An 8,414-nucleotide genomic window follows, 5' to 3' on the forward strand; every position below is an offset into this window, starting at 1 on the left:
TTATTTTATGACAAAACAAAAGGTCATAACGATTTGAAATCGATAACTGTTCATATAGTCTTAAATATTGGAACTGATTCGCCAAATAAATTTATTTTTTAATTCTCTTAGCTTTTAATTTTCATAATATTATTATATTAGTATTATTTTATTTCGAATAAGCTTGTATGAACAAAAATAATTCTTTTATGATGAAACAAAAGGTTATAACAATTTGAAGTTTATAATTGTTCAAATAGTCATTGCTGTTTGAACTAGTTTGGTAAATATATTTATTTTTTAAGTCTCTTACTTATTAATTTTTAAAAGATTAATAAAAAGTATTATTGTATTGCGAATAAAATTGAATGCTCAAATACAATTGTTACATGATAAAACAAATGGTCATAGTGATTTCAAATAGATAATTATTCATATAGTCTTAACTGTTGAAGCTACTTCAGCAAACAAATTTATTTTTTAAATCTCTTAGTTATTAATTTTGGGAATATTATTAAATTAGTATTATTTTATTCCAAATAAGCTTATATGAATTGAAACAATTATTTTACGATAGAACAAAAGGTTACAACAATCTAAAATAGATAATTGTTTAAATAAGAACTGATTCAGTAAATAGATATATATTTAAATCTCCTTCCTATTAATTTTTGAAATTTTAATAAATTAATACTATTTTATTCCAAATAGGCTTGTATGATGAAAAACAATTATTTTATGAAAAAACAAAAGTTTGTAATGATTTGAAATTATAATTGTTCAAATGGCCATAATTATTTGAACTAGTTCGATGTATTTTTTAAATCTCTAATATATCAATTTTTGAATTATTAATAAAGTAATATTATTTTATTTCAGGTAAGCTTTTATAAATTGAAAAAATTGTTTTATGATAAAATAAAAGGTCATATTTATTTCAAATAGATAATTATTCAAATAGTCATAACTATTTGAACTTGTTTGATAAACAAATTTATTTTTTAAAATTTCTTGTTTATTAATTTTCTGAATGCTAATAAATTAGTATTATTTTATTTTGAATAAGCATGCATGAGCTAAAAATACTATTTTATGACAAGCGAAAGGTCAAAACGATTTGAAATAGATAATTGTTCTAATTTTCTTATCTATTTGAATTAGTTTGGCAAACACATTTATTTTTTAAATCTTTTATTAGAATATTATTAATTTATCAATATTTTACTCCAAATAAGCTTGTATGAACAAAAACAATTGCTTTATGACAAAAAAATATCATAACGATTTGAGATAGATAATTGTTCAAAAAATCATAATTATTTGAATTGGTTCAATATAAAGATTTAGTTTTTAAATCTTTTACTGATTTTTGAAATATTAATAAATTATATTATTTTATTTTGAATAATGTTGTATGAATAGAAACAATTATTTTATGACAAAACAAAATATAATAACAATTTGATATAAATAATAGTTCAAATGGACATGACTATTTAAGCTTGTTTGGTGAACAAATTTATTTTTTAAATTTTCAACTTATTAATTTTTAAAATATTAATAAATTAGTATTATTTTATTTTTGAATAAACTTGTATGAATAGAAACAATTGTTTTATGACAAAACAAAAGATCATAATGATTTGAAATAAATAATTGTTCAAATAGTCATAACTATTTGAACTTGCTCGATAAACAAATTTAGTTTTTAAATCTTTTACTTATTAATTTTTGGAATTTTAATAAGTTAGTATTATTTCATTTAAAATAAGCCTTTATGAATAGAAACGATTGGTTTATGACAAAACAAAATGTCATAACAATTTTAAATAGATAACTGTTTAAATAGTCATAACTATTTGAAAATGTTTAGAAAATATATTTATTTTTAAATTTTTACTTATTAATTTTTGAAATATTATTAAATTTTTTTTATTTTATTCGAAATATGCTTGTATGAATAGAACCAAATGTTTTATAAGAAAACAAAATGTCATAATATTTTAAAATAGATAATTGTTCAAATAGTCATAACTATTTGAACATGTTTGGTAACAAGATTTATTTTTTAATTCTCTTTCTAATTAATTTCTAGAAAATATAAATAAATTAGTATTATTTTATTTCAAATAAGCTTATATGAACTAAAACAATTATTTTATTACAAAACAAAAGTTCACAATGATTTGAAATAGATAATAATTCAGATAGCCATAACTATTTGAACATGTTAGGTAACAAGATTCTTTTTTTAATTCTCTTTCTCATTAATTTTTGGAATATTAAAAAATTAGTATTATTTTATTTCAAATAAGCTTATATGAGCTAAAACAATTGTTTTATTACAAAACAAAAGGTCACAATGATTTGAAATAGATAATTATTCAAATAATTATGACTAGTTGAACTTGTTCAAAAAACATATTTATTTTTTAAATATTCTACTTATTAATTGTCAAAATATAAATAAATTAATATTTTGTTAATCGAAATAAACATGTATGATAGAAACAATTATTTTATGATAAAACAAAAAGTCATACCAATTTGAAATAAATAATTTTTCAAATAGTTATAAAGATTTGATATTGTTCAATAAATAGATTTATTTTTTAAATCTTTTACTTATTAATTGCCTTAATATTAATAAATTTGTATAATTTTATTCAAAATAAGAGATCTTTTACTTATTAATTGTCTTAATATTAATAAATTTGTATTATTTTATTCAAAATAAGCTTGATGAATAGAAAAAAAATCATTTTATGACAAAACAAAAGGTTATAACGATTTCAAATAGATAATTGTTCAAACAGTCATAATTATTTAAACTTGTTCGTTAAACAAATTCATTTTTTAAATCTCTTAATTATTAATTTTCAGAATATTGATAACTTAATATTATTTTATTTGAATAAGCTTATATGAACCGAAATGATTTTTTTATAACAAAACAAAAGGTCATAACGATTTGAAATAGATAATTATTCAAATAGTCATGACTATTTGATCTAGTTCGGTAAGAATATTTATGTTTTAAATTTTTTAGTTATTAATTGTTGAAATATTATTAAATTGGTATTATTTTAATCCAAATAAGCTTGTATGAACAGAAACTATTGTTTTATAACACAATGAAAAGTCATAACAATTTGAAATAAATAAATGCTCAAATATTCATAACTATATGAACTGGTTTGATAAATATCAATAAATTAGTATTATTTTGTTTTGAACAAACTTATATTAACAAAAAAAAATTATTTTATTACAAAATAAAAAGTAATAATGATTTGAAATAGATAATTATTTAAATACTTATAATTATTTAAACTGGTTTTGTAAATAGAATTATTTTCTAAATCTCTTATAAATTTTTGAAATATTAATAAATTAGTTTTACTCTATTTCGAATAAATTTTTACAAGCTAAAATAATTATTTTATGACAAAACAAAAGGTCATAACAATTTAAGTTAAATAATTGTTCATATAGTCTTAACTGTTTGAATTGGTTCAGCAAACATAATTATTTTTTAAATTTCTTAGTTATTAATTTTCATAATATTACTAAAATAGTATTATTTTATTTCGAATAAGCTTGTATGAATAGAAACAATTGTTTTATTATAGAATAAAATGTTATAACAATATGAAATAGATAATTGTTCAAATAGTTATAACTATTTGAACTGGTTTGGTAAAAAGATCTATTTTTAAAAACAATTGTTTTATGACAAACAAAAGGTAATAATAATTTGAAATAAATAGTTGTTTAAATGGCCATAATTATTTGAATTTATTTAGTCAACGTATTTATTTTTTAAATCTCTTAGTTATTAACTTTCGAAATAATAATAAAGTAGTACTGTTTTCTTTTGGATAAGCTTTTATGAACTAAAACAATTGTTTATGACAAAACAAAAGGTCATAATGATTTTAAATTGATAATTGTTCAAATAGTCATAACTCTTTGAACTTATTCGATAAACACATTTATCTTTTCGAATCTCTTGCTTATTAATTTTTGGAATGTTAATAAATTAGTATTATTTTATTTCGAATAAGTGAGTATAAAATGAAACAATTATTATAGGACTAAATAAAAATTTAGAATGATTTGAAATAGATAATTATTCTAATAATCTTAACTATTTGAACTGGTTCAGTAAATATATATATTTTTTAAATCTCTCACTAATTTTTGGAATATTATTAAATTAGTATTATTTTGTCCATATAAGCTTGTATGATCAAAAAAGATCATAATGATTTGAGATTGATATTTGTTCAAATATTCATAACTATTTAAACTAGTTCAAAAAAACAACTTTAGTTTTAAATCTTTTGTTTATTAATTTTTTAAATATTAATAAAGTAGTATTATTTTATTTTGAATAAGGTTTTATGAAATGAAACAATTGTTTTATGACAAAACAAAATGTCATAACGACTTTAAATAGATAATTGTTCAAATAGTCAAATCTATTTGAACTTGTTTGATAAATAAATTTATATTTTTTAAATCTCTTGCTCATCAATTTTTCAAATGTTAATAAATTACAATTATTTTATTTTGAATAAGTTTGTATGAACTGAAATAATTGTTTTATAACTAAACAAAAGGTCATAACGATTTGAAATAGATAATTGTTATAATAGTCTTAACTATTTAAACTAATTCTACAAACACATTTATTTTTCAAAGCTCTTTTTAATTTTTGGAATATTATTAAATTAGTATTATTTTAATCTGAGTAAGCTTGTATGAAAAGAAACAATTCTTTTATGACAAAATAAGCACCATAACGATTTGAGATAGATAATCATTCAAATAGTAATAACTATTTAAACTATTTTGGTAAATAGATTTAGTATTTAAATCTCTTATTAATTTTCAAAATATTAATAAATTAGTATTATTTTATTTTGAATAATTTTTCATGAATAGAAGCAATTATTTTTTGACAAAACAAAAGGTCATAACATTTTGAAATAGATAATTATTCATGTAGATATGACTATTTGAACTTTATTCGGTAAACAGATTTATTTTTTAAATCTCCTACCTATTAATTTTCAAAATATTAATAAATTAGTATTATTTTATTTTGAATAAACTTGCATGAATAGAAACAATTGTTTTATGACAAAACAAAAGATTATACTATTTGAAATAAATAATTGTTCAAACAAGCATAATTATTTGAACTTGCTCGATAAATAGATTTATTTTTAAATCTTTTACTTATTAATTTTTGGAATATTAATAAACTAGCATTACTTATTTTGAATACACTTGTATGAATAGAAACAATTAGTTTATGACAAAACAAAAGGTCATAATTATTTAAAATAGATAATTATTCAAATAATCATAACTATTTGAACGTATTCATAAAACATATTTTATTTTTTAAAATTTTATTTATTAATTTTTGGAATATTAATAAATTTATATTATTTTATTTGAAATAAGCTTATATGAACAGAAATAATTATTTTATGATAAAACAAAATATCATAATGATTTGAAATAGGAAATTATTTATATAGCCATAACAATTGGAACTTGTTCAGTAAATAAATTTATTTTTTAAATCTCCTACTCATTAACTTTTGAAATATTAATAAATTAGTATTATTTTATTTTGAATTAGCCTATATGAACTAATATAATTGTTTTATGATGAAATAAAAGGTCATAACAATTTAAAATAGATAATTATTCAAATAGTTATGACTATCAAAACTTGTTCAATAAACATATTTATTTTTAAAATCTGTTACTTATTAATTGTCAAAATATTAATAAATTAATATTATTTTAATTCATATAAGCTTTTACGAACAAAAAAATTATTTTATGACAAAACAAAAAAGTCATAACGATTTGAAATAAATAATTGTTCAAATAGCACTACTATTTGAATTTATTCACTAATCATAGTTATTTTTTAAATCTTTTATTTATTAACTGAATATTAATAAATTTCTATTATTTTAATTGAAATAAGGTTGTATGAATAGAAAAAATTATTTTATAACAAAACAAAAGATTATAGCGATTTGAAATAGGTAATTGTTCAAATAATCGTAATTGTTTTAACTTGTTCAATAAACAGATTTAGTTTTTAAATCTTTCACTTATTAATTTTTGAAATATTAATAAATTAGAATTATGCTATTCCGAATAAGCTTGTATGAATAGAAACAATTGTTTTGTGACAAAATAGAAGGTCATAACGATTTGAAATAGATAATTATTCAAATAAATATAACTATTTGCATTGGTCAAGCCAACAGATTCATTTTCTAAATCCGTTACTTATTAATTTTTAGAATATTAATAAATTAGCATTATTTTATTCCAAATAAAATTGTATCAATAGAAATAATTGTTTTATGACAAAACAAATGGTCATAACGATTTAAAATAAATAATTATTCAAATTGTTGTAACTAATTGAACTAGTTTGGTAAACAAATTTATATTTTAAATCTCTTAATAATTTTCAAAATATTAATAAGTTAATATTATTTTATTCCAAACAAACTTATATGAATAAAAACATTTGTTTTATGATAAAACAAAAGGTCATAACGATTTGAAATAGGTAATTATTCATACAACCTTTACTATTTGAACTGGTTTGGCAAACAAATTTTTTTTTTAAATCTCTTAGTTATTAATTTTAATAATATTATTAGATTAGTATTATTTTATTTTGAATAAGCTTATATGAACATAAATAATTTTTATATAACAAAAGAAAAGGTTATAATGATTTGAAATATATAATTGTTTAAATAGTTATAACTATTTGAACTAGTTTGCTTAACAAATTTATTTTTTAAATCTCCTACTCATTAATTTTTGAAATATTAATAAATTAATATTATTTCATTCCGAATAGGCTTATATGATGAAAAACAATTGTTTTATGACAAAATAAAAGTTCATAACAGTTTGAAATAGATAATTGTTCAAATGGCCACAATTATTTGAACTAATTCGATAAATTGATTTATTTTTTCAATCTCCAATTTCTCAATTTTTAAAATATTAATAAAGTAATATTATTTTATTTTGGATAAGCTTCTATGAATTGACACAAATGTTTTATTATAAAGCAAAAGGTCATAATGATTTTAAATTGATAATTGTTCAAATAGTCATAACTATTTGAATTTGTTCAGTAAACATATTTATTTTTTAAAATTTTTTGCTTATTAATTTTTTGAATGTTATTAACATAATATTATTTTATTTCGAATAAGCATATATGAACTAAAACAATTATTTTATGACTAAACAAAAGGTCAAAACGATTTGAAATAGATAATTGTTCTAATATTCTTAACTATTTGAACTGGTTCTACAAACACATTTACTTTTTTAAATCTATTGCTTACTAATTTTAGAATATTATTAGTTTACCAATATTTTTACTTTGAATAAGCTTGTATGGATAGAAACAATTGTTTTATAACAAAACAATGATCATAATGATTTGAGATAGATAATTGTTCAAATAGTCATAATAATTTAAACTAGTTTGGTTAACAGATTTAGTTTTTAAATCTCTTGTTAATTTTTGAAATATTAATAAATTAGTATTATTTTATTCTGAATAATATTGTATGAATAAAAATAATTGTTTTACGACCAAACAAAGTGTCATAATGATTTGAAATAGATAATAGTTCAAATGGATGTGACTATTTGAACTTATTTGGTAAACGAATTAATTTTTTAAGTCTCCAACTCATTAATTTTATTATATTAATAAATTAGTATTCTTTTATTTCGAATAAACTTGTATGAATAGAAACAATTATTTTATGACAAAAACAAAAGTTTATAATGATTTCAAATAAATAACTATTCAAATAGTTATAACTATTTAAACTTGTCTTGTAAACAAATTTATTTTTTAAATATTTTACTTAATAACTTTTGAAATTTTAATAAACTAATATTATTTTATTATAAATAAGCTTGTATGAATAGAAACAATTAGTTTATGACAAAACAAAAGGTCATAACGATTTGAAATAAATAATTGTTCAAAAAGTCATAAATTTTTAAACAAGTTAAGAAAATAGATTTATTTTTTAAATTTTAACTTATTAATTTCTAAAATATTAATAAATTTATATTATTTTACTCGAAATAAGCTTACACGAACAGAACCAATTGTTTTAAGATAAAAAAAAAGGCCATAATGTTTTGAAATAGGTAATTGTTTAGATAGTGATAACTATTTGAACTTATTTGATAAACAGATTCCTTTTTCAATTTTCTTACTCATTAATTTTTAAAATATTAATAAATCAGTATTATTTTACTTCAAATAAGCTCATATGAACTAAAACAATTATTTTATTACAAAAGAAAAGGTCATAATGATTTGAAATATATAATTATTCAAA

This window comes from Durio zibethinus, chromosome 8 (genome assembly GCF_047325235.1).
Source record: "Durio zibethinus cultivar Kanyao isolate XHJ-2024 chromosome 8, ASM4732523v1, whole genome shotgun sequence".
Lineage (NCBI taxonomy): Eukaryota > Viridiplantae > Streptophyta > Magnoliopsida > Malvales > Malvaceae > Durio > Durio zibethinus.